This window comes from Ursus arctos, unplaced genomic scaffold, assembly GCF_023065955.2.
Source record: "Ursus arctos isolate Adak ecotype North America unplaced genomic scaffold, UrsArc2.0 scaffold_9, whole genome shotgun sequence".
NCBI lineage: Eukaryota > Metazoa > Chordata > Mammalia > Carnivora > Ursidae > Ursus > Ursus arctos.
This window is the reverse complement of record NW_026623111.1, coordinates 29854934-29877841: the sequence shown is the minus strand read 5'-3', so window position 1 is coordinate 29877841 and position 22908 is coordinate 29854934. Positions and strand designations below refer to the sequence as shown.

The window sequence follows — 22908 nt, the reverse complement described above, 5'->3', positions numbered from 1 at the left end:
GCTGAGCTGGGAGCCCAACCTGGGGCTTGATCCCACAAGACCTGAGCCGAAGGCAGACGCCTGACTGACTGAGCCACCCAGGCGCCCCGCTCATCCCAGGATTCTCAACAGCTGCAGCTCTACCAACTCTCCCCTCTAGTCACTCCGTTTGCACACTCCTGTGTATATGCATTCCGACCACGAAATAAAATGCCATTGTACGGAGGGAAAACAAAATCTTTGAACCACTTTCCTCACCTGTATTAGGGAGAAAATATGGTGGAGTTGCCTCATGGGGTTGTTGTGACAATTACAGGAGCTAAAACATGAGATTTCGTGGCACAGCATTTGGCACATAGTAAGTGCCAAAAAAGTATATTATTATTATTTTGTCCTGAACCAAGTACTCACCAACCACCACTATCCAGCAGACAAAGTTCCTCACTGCTCCAGCATTTTCCTTTCAGGGCCTCTGCTATTGCCTGTGACATCCCCTATCTCATCTAGCTTCCCAGCCCTAATGAGGCGGGTTGTGTAATGGCAGGGGTGGGGATTGAGGAAGCAATGTTGGGCAGCACCTGAGGCCGCAAGCGGGGAGGAATTAGGGACCAGTGGGCTTGGCTGGGAGTCCTCTTGGGATACAGGGGATATGTGGGGCTGAGCCGTCAGCTACTGAAAATTAGGCAAGGAAGGAGAGAAAGACAAATGGAAAGAAACCATTGCCTTTATAAGGGTAGAATGTGACACTTTGTTTTGGAAGAGTTCTGGAAGATTCTTGAGTTACCCGGTTATCTCTAGGCAGTTGATCCAAAAGTATAGTCATAAAATTTTGACAGTGTTCTCCTAGGATTTGATGTAATTATTCTCCTGGCATACTTTGTGATTATTCAGGGTTGGACTGAACATTGTTCCTCTTCTCATCGCTGACTTGTGAATGTTGTGTTGAAGTAGAATCTTAGGATGAATGTGGTTTCATAAGAAATAGATTTAGTCATTGCCCCCAGTTCCTGACACAAAGCTCCTCAAACCCTTAGAAGTTCCCAAGTGGTAGGAATGTCTTTTGTCATTCATGAGGGGCCCCCTTGGATCGAATGCTCTGGACTCAGGGTGGTACCCTAGGTAGCCTCAGGATGGGGCTGGTCCTCTGAAAGGCCATGTGATTAAAGGATTGGAACTTACAGTCTCACCCACCAACCTCTGGGAAGGGGAAGAGTTAGCGGGGAGAGCTTCTGATTAAGTACTCTCTTGAACAACACGACTTGATGAGCCCCAGGGTTGGTGAACGCCTGAAGGTATGTGGAGAGTAGCGCATGTAGAAAGCACGGACGTTCCACATCCTTTCCACACACCTTACCATACGCGTCTCTCCTATCTGGTTGTTCCAGAGCTGTATCTTTTCTAATAAACCGGTGATCCAGTAAGTCAAATATTTCTCTCAGCGTTGTGAGCTGCTTTAGCAAATTAATTGTACCCAAGGAGGGGGTTGTGGGAACCTTTGATTTATAGCCTGTGGGTCAGAAGCACGAGGTGACAACCTGGACTTGGAATTGGCATCCAAGGTGGGGGGAGGGGCAGTCTTGTAGGACTGAGCCCTTAACTTGTGGGATCTGATGCTCTATCCAGGTAAATAGCCTCAGGATGAAATTAATGCTTGGTGGTGCTGGGAAAAACACATATTGAAATGAGGAAGTAGAATTCTGTAGCATTAGGGCTGGAAGGGACAGTGACCATCTCCTCAAAGCTTATTTAGCAACTGAGGATACTAAGTTGGCCCAGCCAGGACCTAAGCGGGTTCCTTTACTCAGTCTAGCACTCTTCCCATTGCATTAAAGCTGCCTGTCCACTGAAGTGGCCCTCATTTTGCTGACAAGGCTCCTTGGTCCACATTTGCCCTTGGTCCTCATGGTGGTTTCCCAGCTCTCTGGATCTGGGTGAGCAGGACTGGAGATGCATGACTTTGGCTGACTTATGGAATGACTGTGGTGTTTTTAGCCGTAAAACCTTAGAGTCAGAGGGGATTTTGGTGGTCATCTTGTAATTAACCCCCTTTCTTTGCAGATGGGGAAACCGAGCCCTGAGGAGTTCAGTGGCCTGTGGGAGTCAGGAACAGCATTAGCCTGGCTAGAGCAGACCATTAGGTTTGGTGAGGGAGGGCCTGTGTATGTGTCTTGGGCACTGTCCACGGCTAAGATCCAAGCACAGGACCTAGAACAGAGCAGACACTTAAATACTGGAAGGAAGGAAGCCAGAGTTGGAATCCAGGTGTCTGACTCGGCTTTTTGTTTACAATAAAGTGAAGGGCTAGGCTTTCCAATATTCACCCACAAATATTAGCTATAGTCTCCTCTCTCCATCCCTGCTTGAATTAATAAGAGGCTGTTTTGTCCGCCAGCTTCTATGGGCCATTTTGTTCCCAAAGCCTGAGGTGGAAATATCTGGTCATTGAGGAAAAAAAAGAATGACAATAAAGTAAGCAAGTACTGCTTCATCAGGTGAGTATGGTAGGACATTGCTATGTTTGGAAGTGGTGGTGAAAATTTTCAAAGCAAAAGTTTTCAAAACCCGAATCCATTCATGAAACTGTTTTCAAAGGTGAACGAAATCCAGTTGTGTTTCTAGAATCAGTATACCAAAGGCATCTATTAATGTGTGTCTATTATGTTCCATAATACTTTATATCTTTCCTTTATGCCTTTGTTTCACAGGTTAATTCTTGGATATGTCTATTAATTCAGCAAATGTTAGTCAAGTGCCTTACTATGCGCAAGGCGCTGGGGATGAAGGGATGCAAACAAAATAGATTGAGTCTCTGCCTTTCGGGAGCTAGCAGCTTCTCTGGGAAGATGGTAAAACCAGCAATAATGATCAAGTATCTTTAGTATGTGTGGCACGTGGCCCAAGTACCTAACCTGGGGCTGTGGGTGGGATGAGAGGCCAGTAAAGGTTGAGCAAGACTTTCGGGAGGAAAGGAAGTTTTAGCTGATACTGGTGAAAATGTTGGCATTAGCGAGGTGAAGAGAACGAGTGGTCAGTGGAAGAGAGGAGGCGAGAGGTCTGGTTAAAACACAGATGGACCACTGGGCACCACCCCAGAGTGCGTGAGTCAGTAGAGGTGGGAAGGGAATGGAGGTTTTGCTCCCTTTCTACATGTCCCAGGTGATGCTGCTGGAGTATCATACCTGAGTGGTGAAGAAATAGGGGCTGTGTTTCTCTTTTTTTTTTTTTTTTAAAGATTTTATTTATTTATTTGACAGAGATAGAGACAGCCAGCGAGAGAGGGAACACAGGCAGGGGGAGTGGGAGAGGAAGAAGCAGGCTCATAGCGGAGGAGCCTGACGTGGGGCTCGATCCCATAACGCCGGGATCACACCCTGAGCCGAAGGCAGACGCTTAACCACTGAGCCACCCAGGCGCCCCAGGGGGCTGTGTTTCTCTTAACCAGGAAATCCCTTCCCTCTTCACTTGCTGTCCACATCCTATTTTCCCGCTATCCTTCAAGCTGAGATCAAGGGTAGCACTCCCAGGAAAACTTCCCTGGGTTTTGCCTCTGATTCTAACTCCTGGGAGTGGACGTGTGGAGTCCATGAAGTCCTGTAGCATCGTTCTGTGTGATTAAACATGAAATTCTGTGCAGTTGTTCTCACTGTGTGTGTCAGACCAGTGCTCCTTGGGGCAGCAGAGCAGAGAAGACATGCTCCTCTGTTTCCCTACTTGATCAGATTCTCGCAAGCTCTCTGAGGAGCGGGCTGCTGTCTTCTCTGTCTCGCAGAGATGAGGAAACAGATTTACTGCGGCATCACCAGGGTGAAGAGAAGTGAAATGTCTCACTCACGTCACAGAGGAGGGGAAACCGCAGCTAGACGGATGTTCCTTCTCCAGTGTTCTCTAACAGTATTATGTGAAATTGTAGGCACTGTATGCTCAGCACCACAGGTAAAAGAAAGGTTGTAGATTTAATCTTTTTTTCCTTTTTTTCCCCTTTTTCATCGTAGGTCCGTCTACTTACAGAGGAAACAAAGGCATGAGAAAGTGAATGTAGATTTTGCTTTTTAGTGGAAAATGGGCTGTTTTTTAGGAATTGTCCTTTTGTTTTTGGAGTAGACCTTGGAATGGAGTAATTCAATTTACATATCATTAGGTTTATAAATGAATTTTTAAAAGTTTTGGCATGAGGGGGGATATTAAGGAAAAATGGACTTCAGTTTCCTAAAAAGACACAAATTAGACAATTATGCCATTACCTTCTTAACAGGCCAGATAAGTTTAGCTGGGTGGTTGAAGATTTATAAAGAACCTATACATAAAATGTCATGTGATAGGTAGAGTTAAAAAAACAAACAAAAAAACCTTTTCACTATCAGTAACATGCCTTCCTCCCCCGTGCAAATATAAAGACATAACGTGGTTCTGTGAGATTCTTGTAAGAGGCGGCAGCTTGAAGAATTCACTGGGCTTTCTGTCTCACAATGTAACTCGGGAACGCTAATTTTCAAACGTTCTAACAGCTCTTCATAGCTGGAAGTCTCCAGCACAATCGTGTGAATTATCTACATTATAAAAACAGCAGCCCGGAATTTCCTGGCATTGGTGAACTGGCAGATGGCTTAATGAACAGGCATTCCTTCATTTTTCTTCGCATGTTTGTGCCATATGCGTGTAGAGCCTTAATTCCTTTGCGGCTTCCTCAGTTCTTTCCAACGTCCTCCTCCGCTATTAAAGGCAAAACACAAAACAAGCATGGCTAGAAGCGAGAGGCATTGAAGATTGCTGGAAGCTAGGTGATACAGAGCCAGGAAGCGGGGTTCTGAGGGTAGAGTCTATTTCCTACACAGGATTGCCAAGTTAGTGTCTTAATAGTCTTTGCAGGTGAACCAGGTAGATACTCCCTACAAGCAGTGTGTGATTCATTAAAAAACAAAGGGCCTTATTTGAGATACTATTAGGTGTTGTGTAGGTATGTAAATTAAAAAAAAAAAAAAAAAGCTTGGTTTCTGTCCTTGGCAAACTTGTGATTCAGAAGGGAAAGATAAGCTCTGAGTACAAATCATTGTAGAATAGTGGAGAACGAGTTTGGTACAATCCAAGAACTACAGAGTGCTTGGTGGGATCCCAGAAGAGGGACTTGCCTTCTGATAAGAGAGGTGGAAAGGACTTCAACATGCTGGAAGCCTGGCATTGTAAGTGGACCCTAAAGGGAGTAGAGGGTTGCCGGGCCAGCACAAGGAACAGCCTATGCGAAGGTGTAGAGGCAGGACAGGAGAAGTCAGTGTAGACCCGGTTGCCGGGCCAGCACAAGGAACAGCCTATGCGAAGGTGTAGAGGCAGGACAGAAGTCAGTGTAGACCCGGTATAAACAGAGGGTTCCTCAATGAAAATTGCAGAGGGGAGGCTGAGGCGAGGCTGTGGAGCTCCAGAAACTATACACTTTATTGTGTAGGCAGTGGGGGAACTAAGGCGGGGTGGAGTGGAGGATGGGGGACTGGAAGAGGTCCGCCAGCACTGGGATGTGATGGCAGAGGCTGAGCTCAGTAAGTCCCGAGTTTGAGACATGGCCCCGGTACCTCAGCAAGGCAGCTGATACAGCTGTTCCTCCTCGTTGTGTCCAAGTTGCTGCTTTGGAGAGACAGACAGAGACAGAGATGGGGGGAGGGGAGGACCAAAGGTTGGGGGACCGGGGGTGAGGAGAATATCTGTTCTTTATGCATCTCAGAATTGTTTGGCATAGAAGATGATAACATAGTTCTTTGGAAGTGATAGAAATATGACACATAGTGTATAGGTTTAATAAAATACCTCTGGCATACAGAGAAAAACAATTTTTCAAAGTTGAGGAGTGCTGGGAAACTGGAATCATGAAGTAAGGGCCGCGTACAGTCTTGATGGTGTGAGGGCCAGGAAGTGTTCATTAATGGTGAAAGCTAGCTAATTGTGTGTTTGTTTTATGTTACAGTAAATCCTCTGAAATTGTACAAATCAGCTTGACTCGTGAATTCTTCATCGTTAAGCATTTGTTTTCAGAAGACTGTTGTGCATTTCTGTTTCTTTCCCCCCATTGTTGGTCAGGTTCTCATTGTTTTCGCTTTGCTTCAGGTCAGGAGGGCAGTGTTGGCCATCGATGTATAGAGCAGTGCCTTTAAATAAAACATGCAGATCAGCACTGGGGTGATTTTGAAAACCCTGCTTGGCTAAGGGCTTCATCTCCTTGTCATTTCTGACAAGTTCATTTTCTTCTGTCCCTTGGTTTTTTTACAATAATGTGACCAAGTTGATTTTGGGAGAGGAAAGTAATCTGCTTGAAAGTACTAGTATACATTAGGCGCCTATATATTATGGAAGTGGTAATTTCATAGACAGTGGAGGTGGTGTGACTTAGTTCCTGGTTGGGAGTGGGAAGGGAGAAGACAAAGAGAAAGAGAATTCTTTTGCTTCAACCATATGATAGTTGATCTTTTCCATGCTGTTCAGTGCTGTATCTTGATATATAAATGAGCAAAGACTCTAGACTTTGCTAATAATAAATAGTGTATTTGTCCCTGGTTCCTGGCACAGAACTCCTAAAACCCTAGGGATTTTTTGTGAGATAGGAGTGTCTTTTGTTATTCATAAGGAGCCCTTTATTATACCTGAGTTTATGCTAATGGATGACTCCGGCCCTAGATAGTTTAGGGATGGGGGCTGTTTGCCTGAGGAACCAACAACAGGATTAGAGGGTGGGAACTTTCAGTCCCGTCCTCTGATCTCAGGGAAGGCGGAGGGACTAGTGATTGAATTAATCCATGCCAGTGACTTAATCAATCATGCCTGTATGAGAAACTTCCATAAAAACTCTGAACTTAGGGATGTGCTGGGAGGGTGGTGTGTCTGGGGAAAGCGTGGAAGCACCGCGCACGACCCCCTTCCCCGCCCCCCATACTTTGCCCTGTGCATCTCTTTTATATCCTTTATAATAAAACTATAATCCTAAGTGTTAGAGTAAGTTGTTCCAGAAAATTGTCAAACCTGAGGAAGATCATGGAAATCCCTGAATTTGTCATTGGTTAGCGTGGGGACGCCATTTGCAGTCGGTGGCTGAAGTGGGGCAGTCTTGTGGGACTGAGCCCTTAAACCCGTGGGCTTGGCTCTAGCTCCAGTGGTTGGAGTCAGAATCGAATTGCACTGTAGGACACTCAGGGGGTGATGGAGAATTGGTTGTTGGAAAATGAAACAGTCAAGTCTTTCCTGTTTGGAAAAACCAATTCATGATATGAAAGCATCATGCCTGGAGGAACCTCTTTGAAATTATGGTGGTTTACTATTTAGATAAGGACTCAAAAGGCATTTAAAGAAATACAGGGGGAAAGAAAAGAAATTATCAGGCCAGTGCCTTATTGTTTATGTACTTACATTGTGTTTTATAGTGTAATAAAGTAGAACTTATACCACTGTGTGGTTTTCTTTGACCCTTCTGTCCTTGGTGTAACCCAGAGATTTCATAGCATTGTCTCTGCCTCCTGTCAGTGGAAATATCTAGTATGTAAATATTAGGGATTGCACTTACAAGTCATTTCCTAAGGGATTTCCAGAATTATGGTTTACCGCTACCACATTAATGTTACTGCTAGGTTGAACCATATGATATCACCAATATTTGACTATTTTTGACCTATAGTGACAATAGTTTGATATGGTTCAACCTAATAGTAACGAAGGTTTCTTATTGACTTATCTGCAGTTTTAAAAAAAATAACTGTGGTGATTACCATCAAGACATTTTAGAAAATGCAAGAAGTAGAAAAAGAAAAAGGTACTTCCCATGTTCCACCAACAAAAGATACAAAACACTAAAAAGAAAACTAAAATAGCTTACAATCTTACCACACAGAGATAATTAGTTCATGGGATCATGTTAGCTCAAAATCCTGCTTTGTATTAACGTTTTTCAGTTACAGTTGATATAATTTTAGACAAAGAGGTATGGCGGAGCTGATCCCTTCACACGGATTGTTTCTATTGTTTTGAAAGTCAAAGGGAGGTTTAGGATTTCCGAGTAATCAACAATTATAACAGTGTTAAATGTGGATCAGAATGGCTTTTTGATTTTGCTTTTTATAAATGGTAGCAGGATTTTTTTTTTTGAATTTAGTACTGAATACCAAAAAATAGGTAGATCGACTTAGAGAATATAACTTAAATTCATTTTCCTTCCAAATGATTGGCTCACTAGGAAAAACCATTCTGTCGTTCTAGATTTATTATTGAATTAGATGAGTTAATGATTCCTTACAGATTGTCTACTTAAGACTCTAACTCAACTAGAGATGAGCTATGGATAATCCCATTTTGTGGAACTTTCCTGCACATCGGAGCTGTTAACTCACACTTCAGAGGCAGTAGAGCACAGAGTATGGTGTCCTAGAGCTCGGCTGCCTCGATGAAAATCTTACCTCAGCTACTTACCAGCTGTGTGACCTAATGCAAGTTACCTGACCTCTCTGTGCTCTAGTTTTCATATCTGCAAAATAGAGTGGAACCAATAGTTCCTGCTTCATAGGGTGATTGTAAGGGTTAAATGAGTTTATCCCTGTCACGTACTCCCAATGGTATTTATACAAAGTATGTATCAATACTTGAGTATTAGTAGTAGTATTTTTCTCTGGGTCGAACCCTTGGGGCTGGTTTTCAGAGTTCTTGTCTGAGTTTTGTGCGAGTGACCTTCACATTGTGTCTTCCCCTTAAACTCAGCTTCTCTATGTCTAGGGTTTTCCTAATTACTTCTGTTTACTCTTTCCCTCCTTTGCCTTTTTGCAAAGTGATCTTATTTTGCCTTTGATCTTATTTTGTCGTCCCCCTCGCCCAGCTTTGCTTTGCTCTTTCTCTAGCCGCCCTTGGGGAGGCTTCACATCCGAGGACTTCAACCCGGCCGCGACCTCGGTGCTCCACATTGACTCCTCTGGGCTTCCCGCTTCCTGTGTTCCCGGGAGGCCGGCCACGTGCCTGTCTTGCAGGAACCCTGCCTGCCTGAGTGTGACTAATGGGAAAATCCTGTGCGGAGGACTTTTGTAGCTTTCCGTTTAATCACACTCCTGTTCCTGTTCCTGGAAGGAAGGGAAGCGCGGGGCCGGCGTGGGGGATACGGGAGCGGTGCCGCCGTCCCCCATCGGGAGCCCCGTGGTGGCAGGTGCTCCTCACCTGCGGGGCTTGTGCAGTGATGCAGTCCTGTACATTTAACACGGCCTCCTCCAGTGTGGCTCCCGGGGTTCGCGCCTTTTCCTACGTGTTGGTTTCGTTTCCCCAGGTAAGCTGTAAGCTTTGTGAGGCTAGCAGCCTTTACACTTGCTACCCCTGAGAACGATCGCCGCAGCGATAAAAACTAACATCTATTGGGCGCTTACGCTGTGCTAGGCAGGTGGGTAAACCCGAGCTCATCTCATTTAATGCTCAGAAACGATTCTCTTATTATCTACATTTTAGGGATGAGGAAACTGAGGCACGGGGACGCGAATTGACTTACTTGGGGTCACAGAGCTAAGAAGCAAGTCGAATGAACACAGTGCAGCTGAGAACAAGCTGGTTCCTACTTTTGCTTGCTTGCTCTTTCCTTTCCCTTCCTTTCTCTTCCCTTCCCTTTCTTTTTCCTTTCCTTTCCTTTCCTTTCCTTTCCTTTCCTTTCCTTCCCTTCCCTTCCCTTCCCTTCCCTTCCCTTCCCTTTCCTTTCCTCTCCTCTCCTCTCCTCTCCTCTCCTCTCCTCTCCTCTTCTCTTCTCTTCTCTTCTCTTCTCTTCTCTTCTTTTCTTTCAGCGTTGCCACAGACCTCCGTTCAGATCCTGGCCATTTCCAAGATGACTGATCTTGACTTCAATATTTTGTTCTTCCATGTCCCCATTTCTAAGATGGGTTTGGTAATAACACCTATCTCAGAATCATGACAATAAAAAAAAAGATAATGGGAGTAAAGATGCCTAGCACGTAATAAGCGCTCAGTAAATGTCCTCTGCTGTCAGCAGTTGGGGATAGAGTGGCTGACCCTCCCTGGTGAGCCCTAGAACTCCACAGGAGATAAGATCTACCTGCCTCCCAGCCTCTGCCAGTCTTCCTCCTTGAAGCCGTTGCTTCGCTCCAGCCCAGCAGCACCCCGTTGTTTTCCCACGTGGTTAGTTTGTGTTGTCTTCTGCATGGTGGTAACTACTTGGCTGAACTCCGACCCTGGCAGGGGCGGTTGTACCAGAAACCAGGGACCTAAATCCCAGAGCCCTGGTCCTCTGTGCCAGCTCCTTCTCTGTGAAGCTCTGGAGGAGACACTGGTTCCTAAGGGACCCCCTTTCCTCACCCTCGCTCTTGCTGTTTCTGCTGGAAACAGGCCAGCTGGGCTTGTCCTCTTCTTCCTAGTTGGTGGTTTCGTCCTGACACTTGCCGTTAGCTTTCTCCCGTAGTTTAAATAATTTCTAACCTCATCCCTGCTTGGCCTCTTGTGAGGAATGTACACGAACAGATCTGTTAGGAATTGCAACCCTGTGAAAAGTGGGCAGTGGCTTTGGTAAGGGTATGTAAACACCTCTCCTAATTTATCGTCCCTTCACGAATCTAGCAATTTGGAATGTAATGGAGTCCCATGAAAATCTAGTCAAGGGCCAATTCCCCAAGCTGGGCTTAGGAATGTGCTATTTGCAGCCTTCTTTGAATCTTTGCTAACGGCAACCTTCTTTTGATTTTGATGAGCACAGGGGCTTGCTGGTGTATTAAAATCTTTCAGAAAGGCTTTCCCCCACAAGTGTGTAAAAGCTACAGGCTATATCAGTTGTCCAGCTCTGAAAATAATCCATTTCTGTTTTTAAAAAACTGTCAGTATTTGGCAAATGAGTGTTTAAGTACACTGGACACTCTGTCCTACAAATAGCATCTTGACCAAACAGCTGATCAAGTTACAGGGAAAGTGGACACTCAGTTACCCAGGAGCCCTTCTGGAAGGGGATAGAGTCTGCTTTCCCAGTTTCACAGGTTCCATGTAGCAAATGGTTAAGGTGCTCGGCACCATGTTCCAGAACTGTGAGAGGGATGAAGGGGTGCAGAAACAGGACACCCTCCCTTCCACTTGGGGAGACAAGTGTGTTTGACTTAAACTGGGGTTTTTCTGTGAGGTTTTTTTTTTTAAGGTTATATTTATTTATTTGAGAGAGAGAGAGAGAAAGAGCACAAGTAGGGGGAGGGGCAGAGGGAGAGGGAGAAGCAGACTCCTCACTGAGCAGGGAGCCCAACATGGGGCTCCATCCCAGCACGCTGGGATCATGACCTGGGCCGAAGGCAGAAGCTTAACCGACTGAGCCACCCAGGCGCCCCTTCCTGTGAGTTCTGTGTCACATTTGGGTTTCCTAACTTTGACCACAGTTGTATGCCCTGGTGATGTGTGTTGTAGTGAAGGGGGTTGGGAAGGTGTCAGCGGGTGTGAGTCGTGGTTCTTCTGTCTGGCTCATTTCTCTTCCTCCATCCAGTGATGTCATGTTAGGCCACTGATTTACTTGCAAAACGAGGATCTCATCCACCCTCTTGGCTACCCCCTTGGGATTAGAGGTTTCCATAAAATAATGAATGTAAAAGCCTCAAGTGTCATTTGGGTAGGAACGTGTATGGTGTTTCAAGCTAATGTGTATGATCGAAGATTTTCCTCCTCCTGTCCCTTGCTTTCTTTGCCTTCCTCCCTTCCTTCTATTTCTGAAAGACTTGCAGATGCCACGTAACTAACACGGTTAGTACATATTATGTTTGTGTCAAACTATAGATTTGCTTCTAAGTACAATACTTACTAATAATGTGAAAACATACCTTTGTGAACAAGATGCTTTTCAACAGATAGGAAAAGGCTTTCCTTTCACCTTCATAGTTATAGAGGGGTAAAACAGTGTCATACTTTAGAGTGATCTTTTGTTTTTGCAGTGAAAAATTAATATTGGGTAATTTTATGCTATCTTTTTTAAAAAATGAATTTATTACAAATTTCATCTTGCTCTAGCTGGTTTTAATCATTTTTCATGAAGATGATTTTTACATTAAAAAAAGTTGCATGCAGATTTCAGTATTGATTGTACATACTAGGGTCATTTGGAGAAAAGCAGCCTTTTTTAGGGTTTAAGGGCATTACAGTGGGTGGATGTGGCCCTGGGCTCCAGCCCAGCTCTGTGATCAGCTGCTGATGGTTGAAGCTACCTGTTTACTGTGAGGTGTGTGTCACTAGATAAAACTGAAGGCTGCCTCCACTCTTCCAGGTCCTGTGAGACGGCGGCTAAGAGTGCAGGGCCCAGGGGGTAATGAGAGGACCTACCCTACAGATGTTGTGGAGATGAAATGACATTGTCCATGAAGCATCCAGAACAAACACTCAGTAAATGCTGCTGTTACAATTATTTTAATGTAGCAACTCATTCCTCAAAATATACCGCCTGTCACAAAGAATCTAAAGTGAAGATTAGATTTCTGAAGTTTCGTTGCTTTAAGGTCACTTCAAACAAATGACTTTTAAAAAATTCCATTACTTTCTTGTTTGGATATAATTTACAGTTTGAAAGGTGCAGAAGGGGAAAGTAAAAGTGTCTCTCACTCCTCTTCTCCAGCCATCCAGCCCCTCCACGGAAGAGAGACAGTGCTGTCAGTAGCCAAAGACTTAAAAATTTTAAAAATCCCCACCCTGGTGACACTGAAAATAGTGAAAGATGGAGGAGAGGCAGGGGAATGAGGAGACAGCAAAATGAGGAGGAGGGGGATTCATCTGGGGTGTGAACTGCAGAGCCCTGGACCATGAGCATTGCCCTTTCTCATACCCCTCTCTGCAGACCCCAAGAGGTACCCTGCTGCTCGGGGTCTCCTGAGGGCTCTTCAGCCTTCCCTGCCTTGGAGCTGTGGTTGGTGGCCTCCTGGCCTGTGTCCCAAGGCAGATATTGGCAAGTTGACCTTCCAGTCTGGGGTGGGGCCGGGTCAGATGAACTTTCTGTTGTCTTCTGAATGCAGACCATTGTTTGAAGGACTCTGGAAGCTTCAGGAATCATCCAGAAGTTGAGGTCCTTGGCTTCTTTTAAACAGTGGGATCCTAAAGTTAATACTCTCTCAAGGAGCAGCTATGGGGTTGTGGCTGTTGTCTGTGTTCAATCTTCTGACGCCCTTGGGGAATTGTGTTTGGTCAGGGAGTTCTGTAGCCTTTAGAAATAACTTTCAAATGGTGAATCCAACACAATTGTGGAGAATGCTAGGGACTTTCTCTGACTCTGCAAAGTTAGTTTTCCCCTTCTAGTTTCAGTTGAAACCTATGATGATAAATATTTACAGTATCTGTCATTATTTTTAAGTATCTTTGTTTCTTTATATTGACCTTCCCCTAGCTTCAGTCCTTTGTTCTGGCAGCTATCTGGGGTTCGGGAGTGATTCCCTTTTGCCCCAGTCTCCTACCTGTCAGGAATATTTGTTCCCTTTTTATCCAGCCGAATTCAGGTTTTCTTTTGAAACCTAATGTAAAGTCCCTTTTCTTCCTGAATCACACTAATTACTTCCCTTCCCACACCTACGATACATACACAAAGTACCCGGAGCTGAAGGACAGGTTGAGCTCTAAACATTGCTTCTTGAGTGATTGGGTTGGAAATTCAAATGCACTTTCCCATTAAAAATAATAATTAGGCTCCCGCAAAGGCTATTTAAAAAATGATAAAATGGGACTTGGTGAACTTTTAATAGAAAAGGTGAAAGAATCATAAAGTGGGTCCCCGTATCCTGACCACTTAGAGTCAACATTTTGCCATATCCGCTTGCCCACCCTATCTGCTTGGCTATCGGTCTACCTACTTCCTTGCTGGACTATTTGAAATCAAGTTGCAGACATTGTTACATTTTCTCCTTAAATACCTCTATGGTGCCTCTTGTGGGATTAAGGACTTCCTTCTACATAACCATAATACCATCGTTATACCTAAGAAAATAGACAGTAACGTCTCTGATACTGCCTTAACCCAGTTTCCTTAGTTGTCCTCAAAATATACTTTACGGCCGCTTTGCAAATTTTATTATTGATTAAAATCTTGAGCTAGGCTCCAGTCAAGGTTTACATATTGTATTTGGTTATTTTAGTTTCTAACGAAAGCTAACAGTTAGCCAAGTACTGGGGAAGGGAAGAAACTTTCTTGCCCCCGGCAGTATTTTGAAATCTTCGGCTACGGGTCCCTCCCTGTCTCCCTCTCCCACTCTTTGTGCCGGTCTCCAGATCCTGGGGTGCCCCCGCTGCCCTGAGCCCTCCATTTTTGGCATCTCCAGGGTGCAGCTGATCTCACACAGGTATTAGCAGAAACCTCAGGGACAGCTGCATTTTTCAGGGAACTTCTTAACTGAAGGCTTCCGTAAATCAGGGATTCCTAGCTGGGCATTGCTGATGATGCACGTTTTGCTGGGGGAAGCTGTCTAGGCCTCTGTCTGTTCCCCGAGTGGTCTTTGCTGTCCAGAATGATTTCTGGGCTCCAGGATCATGGGGGCACTTTGACAAAATAATGGTAACTGAGTGACTGTATGCCCTGGGAGGGATTTTGTGTCGCGGGTGGGTAGACTGGGCAGCTGCATCCTATCTGGATGTCCCCTCCCTGCCTGGTCACAGTTTCAGGGGTGGGGGGGTGGCTGTAGCAGCTGTTTATCTGGGAGCTGTTTAGAAGTTGGCAGCTGCCTGAAGTTTCACGACAAAGTTTAACACTTCTTTATCTACTGACTTCATTGTCTTCCCGGATCCCTATAAACTCATTTGCTCTCCCCTTATGTTTTAAGCTTTTGAAATTTGTCTGCATGAATGCCGTGTCTCGATAACTGGCATTGTCGGGGATGGTCTTAAAAGAGAAACTTGGGTTCTCTCTGTAGCCAAAAATAGAAGTCATTTGGGGATGATTGAGTTTGGTAGAATTGGTTTTGCGTTTGCCCCTTATATGCGTGTATGTAATTGATTTAAACTGCTCTTAAACCATTCACGTCATAAAGGAGGTGGTTTTGCAGACTCTGGTAGGTCTGTCCTGCTCATGGTGCGGAGGGGCCGCGTGTGGTCTGCTCGTGAGCACCGTCCTGGAGCAGCACCCTGCCTGGTTTTTGGCTGTGTGCCTTCAGGCAAGTGACATACCCTCTCTGAACCTGCGATTCCCCTTCTCTAAAAGGCTAGTACCCACCTCCTAGTGTCGTGACCATCTGACACCCTTGGGGCCCAGGGCTGACACTCGACCTATGTAATTCTGCCCTTCAGAGGTCTAATGCAATATGTTAATGTTTCTGCAGCCAACTCACTGAAATAGAAGTAAATAGCCTCATGTCAGATCAGAACAGGTTTTGCTACTGATGAGTTTGTCAGATTTGGTTTTGCTATGAAATGAATTATAAAAGCTTTTGGGATTTTGCCTTATGGACCCAAGAGGGTGGGTGGGCTTGTGTTCTGATCACGAGTCACACTTTGTGGATGGGGCTGGAGAAGCCTGGGAATGTGGAGAACCATGGAGAACCACTGGCTTTGGCTCATCCTTTTTCAGCTGAGCAAACTGAGATCCATAGAGGTACAGTGACTTGTTCAAGTCGCAGAGGTGGCCAGTAGCAAAACTGAATGAAGAAAAACCCTTTTAGGGAAATGTCTGTCTATTGATCTTAGTAATCCAGACCAAAAATAGATTGTTCTTGGGCACTGCGATTTGAATCTTTGCTAAAAACAAAATAGGGTGTGTGTGTGTGTGTGTGTGTATGTGTGTGTGTGTGTCTGTGCGTGTGTTTAAAAGCCATTTTCCAACCAAGCTTGGTGTGGGTTATCTACATACTAGCCAAGTGCCTTTTCCATCACAGAATTGTTGGGTCATTCTGCTGAGAAACCCTAGATTCTGAGAATGCATACCCTTTCCTGATAAAAGGGGAAGGATAGCTATCAGAACCATCAAAATGTTCCTTGGTTGGAACAAAGCTGCTTGGGAGAGGTCACAAGGACTTTCTTATCTGTAGTCTCTAGTTATTAGCTCCATCTTCCCCATTGTCTTGCAACCTCGAGCTATGCCCACTGGGTTTGAGGAATGCCATTTCCAAGCTATTCCTTCTCAGCTCCTGTGACCCCTGAGGTCAGTTGGAAATATAAGTATTATTTGGAAACAAGCTTAAAAAAACTGCTTTTGATTTTGGGGGTTGACCTGCAGCCATTCCTGAGCCCTCTTCCTCAGTTCCTTGGCGTCTACAAGCTTTTTTATACCACATCTTCTTTTGTGACCTTCTTAATGGGATCTGGGCAGAACACAATACAGTTGAGTGGGTCCTCAAAATGCAGTGAATTAACCAAACCTGACCAGGTCTGGGAAAAACCCAAAGGAGTTTGATAAATGCTGGCTTGGGTTGAACATTTTTTTCTTGTAATGTTGTGGAAGGGAATCACATTTATCAGTGAGAGCCAAGAGCTTCCTGCTTCACTGGCTCTTGCTGTGGCCAGGGCGCGCTCGAGATGAGGCCACGGGCTTGTGTTTGAATAGGCTGAGTGGACGTGGGGTTATGGACTCTGTCGGGTGAGCCATGATGTTGGAGTGGGGAGGGGGGTCAGCGATGGGGGCCAAAAAGCAATTTTGTAGTTGTTCATCCTGTAAACTGCTTTGGAGTCTGGTGTTGGACATTTTTGACACCTATCCTACTTCCTGCTGGGCTCATTGGAACCCATAGTTTTGAAGTTTGGGGAGCCTCGAATCTAAGTTGTGAAATATGAGAGCAAACCAGCATTTCTCATTTTAACAGAAGAGTCGCTAAGTGATGAAATATTGTCGAAAGAAAATGAATTAAAGTAGACCTTATGCAGGCATTTGTAGTTGCATGGTGCCCAGTCAGAAGCCCAGTTCTACGTGTGCAGAGACCAAGGCTTCCAGAAGGTAAGAGGAAACAGTAGAAATGCAGGCAGGAGACAGGCTGTCTGGTTTGAATCCAGGCACTGGCACGGAGTAGCAGTGTGACCTTGGGAAGGCTGCTCTGCCTTCCTGCGCCTCCTTTCCCATCTGTAATGTGAGGACAGAGCTCTAACCATGTGCTGGGGTTATTGGGAAGACTCGGGGTTAGCTCAGTGCTGGCTCGTAAATGCTCCGTAAATGTGGTGGTTGTTGTTAGTGGTAATAGAGACACGAACTTCTCTGAGCCATACTTCCATCCCTTCCGGAACATCAGCTCACCCCAAACCATTCCCTTCCTTACCACGGCTCTGTCTGCTTTCTGTTTGGACTGTGCTGGTCCCCTGACTGTGCTGGGCTTGCCACCTTGTCTGGACTTCTCCGCACGGTTACCCAGGCCGGAGCATTGGGGTGCGCCTCTGGGCTGTGCCCTGAATGCCTGCCCTCTCCCGTCCCCTCAGTCTCTCCGCCAGGCCTCCCTGCCTCCGTGGGCTGCTCTTCTGCCCTGTGCCCCCCAGTCTCAACAGACGTCATCTCTTCTCATTTATTGTGAGAGAAAATGGAGGATACCCTGCACCCTGCCCCCTCAGCGTCCTTCAGCCTGCCAGTGAGGGCTCTAACTCACAGACCCGCGGCTTCACGAAGAAGTGGGTCTTTTTATTTTTTTTCTGTTCCATTGTTTCGTCTTTTTCGTATGGAAATCTTCTCAAGACCATCACTCCTTATTCTCTCTCAGGCTCTCCCTCTTGCTCCTTCTGTCTATACATACATTGGTTTCAGCCACTTAAGAGCAAAACAAACCTCCAAACAGAAATTTCTTCCTCTCATCATTTTTTTTTTTTTTTTTTTTTTTTTGCTCCTTTTGGGCTTCCAGAAAGAGTAAACAGCCTAGTCTCTATTCTTCAACTCAGGGAATCTAGTCTTACCTTCCAGGCTAACTGAAAAATTGTGCTCTCCGAGACCACGAAGATCTCCTGTGGATCGTTTTTCCTTTCTACTTAATTTATTTTTTCATTGTATGTATGTATTTATTTGTTTTGGAATTTTTAAGTTTACTTCAAGATAGTACAGAAAAACAGAGAGTAAAGTACAACAAGGAGAAAGTTAAAAAAATTCCAGTGGCTTCCTAAATTAGAAACTAATGGTTTCCCGTGAGTTCTTCTTTGTTGCCTGATTTGTCTGAGGACTTGTCGATTCTTTTTCTAAAGAGTCTTCTTAGGTTGTTTGTTTCTTGTTTCTTTTTTTAAATTGTGTTAAGAACATTTAACGTGAGATCAACCCTCTAAACAAAATTGTAAGTGCAGGATCCAGTATTAAGAGTTAGGTACCATGTCATAAAGCATGACGGAAACGTCACACCCGTTGAATGGCAGCTACCCATTTTCGCCTCCCCTCACTCCTGGCAACCACCGTTTGACTCTCTGCTTCGATATATTTGATTATTTTAGATGGCTCCTAAAGTGGAATCATGCAGTATTTGTCCTTCTGTGACTGGCTTTTTTCGCGTAATGTAATGTCCTCCGGGTTCATCTATATTGTTGCCTATGGCCGTATTTCCTTTTTTAAAGGTCGAATGGGATTCGATTGTATGTATACACCATGTTTTCTTTATCTGTTCAGCCATCAGTGAACATTTAGGTTGTTTCCATGTCTTGGCTATTGTAAAAAATACTGCAGTGAGCATGGGAGGCAGATATCTCTTTAAGATCCTGATTTCAGTCCTTTTGGATAAATAGGCTAAGTGGGACTGCTGGGTCATAGGGTAGTTCTATTTTTAACTTTTTGAGGAACCGCCATATTGTTTTACACAGCGGCTGCACCATTTTCCATTTCCTTCCTATTTTAATTACTCTGTTACAGCATCTGACCTAGCTGACTGCTCATTCCTTCTTCAGACTATCTTCTGTGTTCTAGAGAAGAGCCTGGCTTCTCTTCCTCAGCTTCCTCATGGACTAGATCTGGTTGCTCAATGGATATTTCCATCTGGTTGTCCCCATGCTTACCTCTATCTCCACATGTTCAAAACCGAACTCGTGATATTGTCCTTTCCATGCCAAGTATATTAGTTTGCCAGGGCTGCTGTAACATAGTACCGTAAACTGGGTGGCTTAAACAAGAGAAGTTTATTATCTCACAGTCTGGAGGCTAGGATTCCAAGATCAAGATTGGCAGGGTTGCTTTCTTCTGAGGGCTGTGAAGAATCTATTTCATGCCTCTCTCCTAGTTGCTGGTGGCTTGCTCGCAATCTTTGGCATTCTTTGGCTTTTAGAAGCATCGTCCCATCTCTGCCTTTATCGTCACATGGTGTTTTCCCTTTGTGCCTGTCAACATTTGAATTGCAAGGGAGGTAAAATTCAACACCAAGCAAACCTCCTTTTTTTTAAAGTTATTTCCTATCTCGATGAATGGCATCCGTGTCCACCATGTTACTCAAGCAGAAACTGGAGCATTGTCCTTATCAAGTCGGTTGCCCGTATATGAACTTGGGGTTCAGAGCTCATAGAACTTGGAGGCATAATTTTGGAATGGGAACCTTCATAGGAAGATAGGTTTTCTTTTCTTTCTTTCTTTTTTTTTTTTTTTTTTAAGATTTTATTTATTTATTTGACAGAGACAGAGACAGCCAGCGAGAGGGAACACAAGCACGGGGAGTGGGAGAGGAAGTAGCAGGCTCCTAGCGGAGGAGCCTGATGTGGGGCTCGATCCCGGAACGCCAGGATCACGCCCTAAGCTGAAGGCAGACGCTTAACGACGGCGCGACCCCGGAAGATAGGTTTTCAAAGGGGTCTGTGATTCCCAAATGGCTGACAATCTCTGCTTTATATCTTTCCACCTCCTTGGTACAAAAGTAATACATATGAATTTTGGAAAATTACAGATAAGTATAAAAATAAAATTTAAAATTATCCTCTTATTCAATTAACTGGAATCACTTAATATTTTGGTCATTGCTTTGTACATTTTATGCCTTCATGGGTTTTTTAAAAAACTAGTTGGACGTTACTGTATGTAAAATGTTGAATCAAGCTTTTCTCTCTTTTTTTTAAAGATTTATTTTATTTTATTTTTTAAATTTTATTTTAAAGACTATTTATTTGAGAGAGAGGGAGAGCACAAGCATACAAGCAAGGGGAGGAATGGGGGGGGGAGAAGCAGGCTCCCTGCTGAGCTAGGAGCCCAAGGCAGGGCTCAATCCCAGGACCCTGGGATCGTGACCTGAGCTGATGGCAGTGTGCCATCCAGGTGCCCCTATTTGTTCATTTTAGAGAGAGAGAGTGGGGAGAGGGGCAGAGGAAGAGGGAAAGACTCCCAAGCAGACTCTACTGAGCTCAGAGCTCAATGTGGGACTCGATTTCAGGATGCTGAGATCATGACCCGAGCTGAAATCAAGAGCCAGACGCTTAACTGACTGAGCCACCTGGGCACCCCTGAATTAAGCTTTCTAAATTCAACATTGTGTCTTAAGTGTTTTCTCATATCTTCACAAAATCTTTATAAATAATTTTAAATGATGAATATTATTCCATCAAATGGGTAGACAGTGATTGACTTAGATATTTTCTTATTATTCCACTGTCAAATATTGAGGTTTTGTCATTTTCTTTTGACTTATAAATAATGCGGCAACAACCTTTGCTATGACTTTGGACTCAAATAATTTGTTTGTAATTCAGCTATGATTCAGCTGGAGGTGAACGAGAAAGATGGCCAGTGTTTCTAAACAAGTTATTAGTGTAAATGGAAGGAAAGCTGAGCTTACCTAAGTTGACAGGTGTTATAAGGCATTCTTTGTGAATAGTTCCTTTGTGCTTTTAAAGTTATTTTTATTGAATTGCTACGGTAGATCACATTAGATTGTCCAGTCAACTGCCTTACAGCGGTTCTTTGTAGCCTATGACAGGGCTGTCCATTAGAACTTTTGGGATTGATGAAAATGTTCTTTTTCTGACTTGTCCAGTATGGTAGCAGTTAGCCACATGTGACTACTGAATGCTTAAAATGTGATTAATGTGACTGAGAAACTGAATTCTTAATTTTATCTCATTTTAGTTGACTTCAATTTGAATAGCTACTTGTGGCTAGTGGCTACCATACTGGATAGTACAGTTCTATCAAGATGGTGGCTAAATACTTTTACATTGCTGTGTCTTCCTAAACATTCTTCTAAGTGCTTTATATATTAGTATATTTAAATCCTCACAATGACTCCATAAGGTAGTCTTCTAGTTACTATTGGTGTGTAATAAATCATCTCAAAGCTTAGTGTCTTAAAACAGCAACAGTCACTCACTTTGCTTAGGAGTCTCCACCTGGGGCAGGGTTCATCAGAAACAGCTCATGTTTGCTCCACACGTTTGCTCCATGTGGCATTAGCTGGGACGATAGAGTCTACTTCTAGGATGGCTCATTTACATAGTTGGCAAGCTGATGACTGTTAATGGTTTCTTTCCTTGGGGAAGCTTGGGTTTCCTTACAGCATGGTAACTGCGTTCCAAAACCAAGTGCCCCAAGAGGCAGGAAGTGGAAGCTGTCAGTTTCTTAGGGTCTGGGGCTTGGAAACTGACAAAGCATCACTCCAACCTATTCTATTGGTCAGGCAGAGCTCAGAGGATATAGTCAAGGGGAGGAGATACAGACTTTTCCATTGGAGCAAGATCAGAGAATATGGGGCCATGTTTTAAAATCATCATAGAAAGGTACAGTCATTCTGATTTTATTTCATCATGAGGGAACTGAGGACAGAACAGTTAAATAACTTGCCCAAGGTGACGTCCCTTGGAGGTGGCCAAGCTGTTATTTATGCCGAGCAGTCTGACCTTGTAACCTCAGTGCTATATGGCATCTCTCTGTAATTCATGTTTCCCTAATTTAGATTCATACCTTCTTCAGCTTTTCCATGGTACAATAATTACGAGATTAAGTGACTGATACCTGTTTGTAAATCACAAACTCTAAATATGTAGTATCTGCAAGGGTTTGCTACATGTCGAATTAATGAAGACACATTCTCAACCACCTGATTCAGGAGGAGCTGTTGGCTCCAATTCCGAGCCCTTCTGCTTTCCTCCGTTCCTAGTGCCCCCCAAAGAGCATTGGTTATCACCTCCAGATTGAAACAGACTGACTCTGAGTAAAACTCTCTCAGTCTTAGAGGTTGTCTGCTTCACCTCTTCCTGTTGCGTAGAATATGTGGTATTAAAAAGAAATTAATAAATAAGACTGACTTGGAATTGTAAAAGGAACTAAAGAAATGTTTCTGGTTTTTACTAAAAGACTGGTAGTAAATCCTAAGTTAGATGATATATTTGCATATACTTAGGGAAGTGTGTGTGTGTGTGTGTGTGTGTGTACTTCCATTTGTTTGTTCATTCATTTAATATATTGATTCCTGGAAGATAAATCAGAAAAAGATATCGGTTATCTCCAATTCTAGAGGTTGCCTGATAAAATAATGAATGGAACCTTGTACAAACCTCAGAAACCAGCAGTTTCCTTTCCTGTTCAAAGGTAATGTGTATTTCCATTTGAAGGATTGATAGCCCTTCCTTGTTTGGCCTCTGGTTTGCAAATTGGGCTTCTGTTTGATACCGTTTGTGGTGATGAAATGTGGTTATTTCACACCTGACATTTGTCCCATACAGTCATTGCCACACAGACCCTTTTTTTAACCAAAACACTCTGAGAGAGCTTATAATTAAACATATCTAGTTTTCCAGTTTCTGGGTTTCTTAAGCAACATTATGAATCTCCCTGATGTAGAGAAAGAACTTTATTTCATCACTTTAGAATCTGAGTATTCCAAATAAGCACACTTCATTTCAGTCAAATCTCACATTTTTCTTTACTCCTCATCCTACCTGACCCTCTCCTTCGTTTGATGATTCTCTTCTCATTTTGTGTCTGTGAGCTGGTACTTTGCTGCTTTTCTACATAGTCAGCTCTTTCCTAGCTGCCCTATTTTTGAAGTCATAAAATAGGTCCTCACTGTTCTTTTTTTCTCCTCTTGCCCCGTGTATACCTTCAACAGCATTTCTCTTAGTGTGTGATGA

The 22908-nt window shown here is 44.0% G+C and overlaps 1 protein-coding gene across 1 annotated transcript in view; it reads left to right on the top strand.

Moving 5' to 3' along the window:
• The window catches only part of RELL1 (RELT like 1), a 60544-nt gene that overhangs the window by 5736 nt on the left and 31900 nt on the right, over positions 1–22908 (top strand). The window lies entirely within an intron of this gene.